This window comes from Anabrus simplex, chromosome 8 (assembly GCF_040414725.1).
Source record: "Anabrus simplex isolate iqAnaSimp1 chromosome 8, ASM4041472v1, whole genome shotgun sequence".
Taxonomy (NCBI): domain Eukaryota; kingdom Metazoa; phylum Arthropoda; class Insecta; order Orthoptera; family Tettigoniidae; genus Anabrus; species Anabrus simplex.
The window spans coordinates 179,464,412-179,466,732 of NC_090272.1; positions in this window are offsets into that span (position 1 = coordinate 179,464,412).

The window sequence follows — 2,321 nt, forward strand, 5'->3', positions numbered from 1 at the left end:
TTTCTTAATAAGGACAAACCAAATGATGCATTTTTTATCTTCCTGGTTTAGTGTTGAGGTTACCATTGTCTAAAGGAGATTGCAATGACAAAGCTTATGTGAATACCGTAAGGCTTGTGCAAGTTATTGCTTTTATGTTTGAACATACATTTATAACACTATGCTTTTAAATCATCAGATGTCTCTAAAGTCAGATGCTGTATACAGTTCAACCTCATTATCCATTTGATAGATAAACAAAAATCAAGTAACTGATACCTTTGACCACATTTTAGCATCAACAGATGGCTATGCAAGTTTCTAATTGGCTGTTGGTGTAGGAACAGCAATAAGTAATTCAGAAGGCTATAGAACCTGTTTCATTGTAGTAAGAAACTATCAAGAACATTTGATTTAAAGAAAAAAGATAAATACATGAGATTATAATTGTTTAATCCCGGTAGATAAAGCAGAATATAGTGGTATAGCCCATGTCCTCTTAAAGAATTGAGCTATTTTGACAGTAGATCATCTGCAAAGCAATTTGTTAGAGGATGGATAGTTAAGGTTCTACTGTAATAGCATAATTTAGCTGTTGTGTACAAGATCTAAAGGTCCTTTGGTGTAAGTGCTTATCCAAAATGGAAATAGCCATGTTTTAGATGTTCCAGATCAACTTGAGGTAACACATTCATGCTTCTTGTCTCATCATCTAACCTTCAACCAAAACAGTTCTTGTGTTGGTAACATTAGACGCTTGGGAAAGAAAGGAACCATTTTCATCTTTGATGCAAACTTATTTATTCCTGTGATTTTCCATTCATAAAAAAATAATAATAATAAAAAAAAGAAATTTATTATCTGGATAGGGAGAGGAATAAACTACTACTACTACTACTACTAGTACAGTTCGTGGCACCCTTGCTAACAAAGGATATTTGTATCAGCACTTTGGATCAAAACAGCCTTAGTATTTACCCGATTTAAACATAGGGAAAATACGGAAAATGATCTTCAGGACTGTCTATGGTGAGTTTCAAACCTATAATCACTAGAATGCAAGCTTCATCTATATGGCCCATACAGATCTTTCGGTACACAGTAATATAGTTTCATCTTTCCTTCGCAGAAGCTATTTAGTTTACACTCACCGTAACAACACTGTAATTAAACCTACACTTCCTCGTATGGTGGCATGTCACTTTAGTGTTGATGATATTATATGAGATTTTATTTCCACCGAAAGCGATATTCTTATTTGTGTGCAAGTTGTGCTCATGCTTAACCATATTTGAGTAATGTGTAGCTAACGTTTGGCGTATGCGCCAATGAATTTCATTGGCTGCGACAAACAGAAAGTTGCATGGTTACTTCTATTTCCATTTTTGAACTAATATTGAAACTTTAAACTTCGTCTAGCTAAACACCGGCTGAACATTGTTTATGCAATGGAAGATCGTGCTCGACTTAGACGTTGTTTAAGTAGATGTTGTCTAAAACTTAAAACTAGTCATCATTTCTGTAATCATCCCAACAAGTTCTATGTTTACTCAGCGGTCCCTGTGGACTGACAGGAAATTTGGAAATTCGGCCGGCAGTCCTGACTCTGGTGCTCAATGTGTTAAACATAATAACGTGCTAAATAGCTTCCTCCATGCAGTAAAACTAACAGTAACCAAGATGTATTTCTCAAGAAAGACATCAAATGAACATAGAATACCATCTTATTTTCAGACTTACTTTTGCCCACGGCTTTGCAAGCATAGAAAGTGATTTTGTAATTAAATCTTATTAATTTTTCAAACAGTACATGTAATCCACAAATCTTCCTATCTTTCAAATGTGTTTATTGAGAAAGAGCAAGTTTCATGCTTTTGCTGGTCTGGTATTTAGGAATGTAAAGTTGTATCTCTGGCAGTGTGGAAAATTCTGATTTTGACATTATTTAACCTATTGGAATGCAAAGGCCTTTAGATATTGTACACACGTGTTAATGAGATTCATTCTCTAAAACTGAAAGCAATGGGAATGAAAATTACTTCTTGCATTTCTGTTTTTATAAACGGATAAAATGTTACTAATTTTGGATCGTCATAGGGCATTAACTATTCTTCCCGTGTCCAGTGAATGCAAATTTGTGTTTATTAAATCTTGCTGTTTCATTTGTCAGTCTTTCTGAATACTGACTATAGTAGGAATATTCTATTGACAGAAATGTGGATTCATATGACCAGTGTGTTTTTCACAATTGTTCTCTATTGTAATGTATACATTAATCATTATTTGTAGTTAACTTGTGATAAAAATATTGTACTTGATTTCTGTAAGTGAAGTTGTTTGAT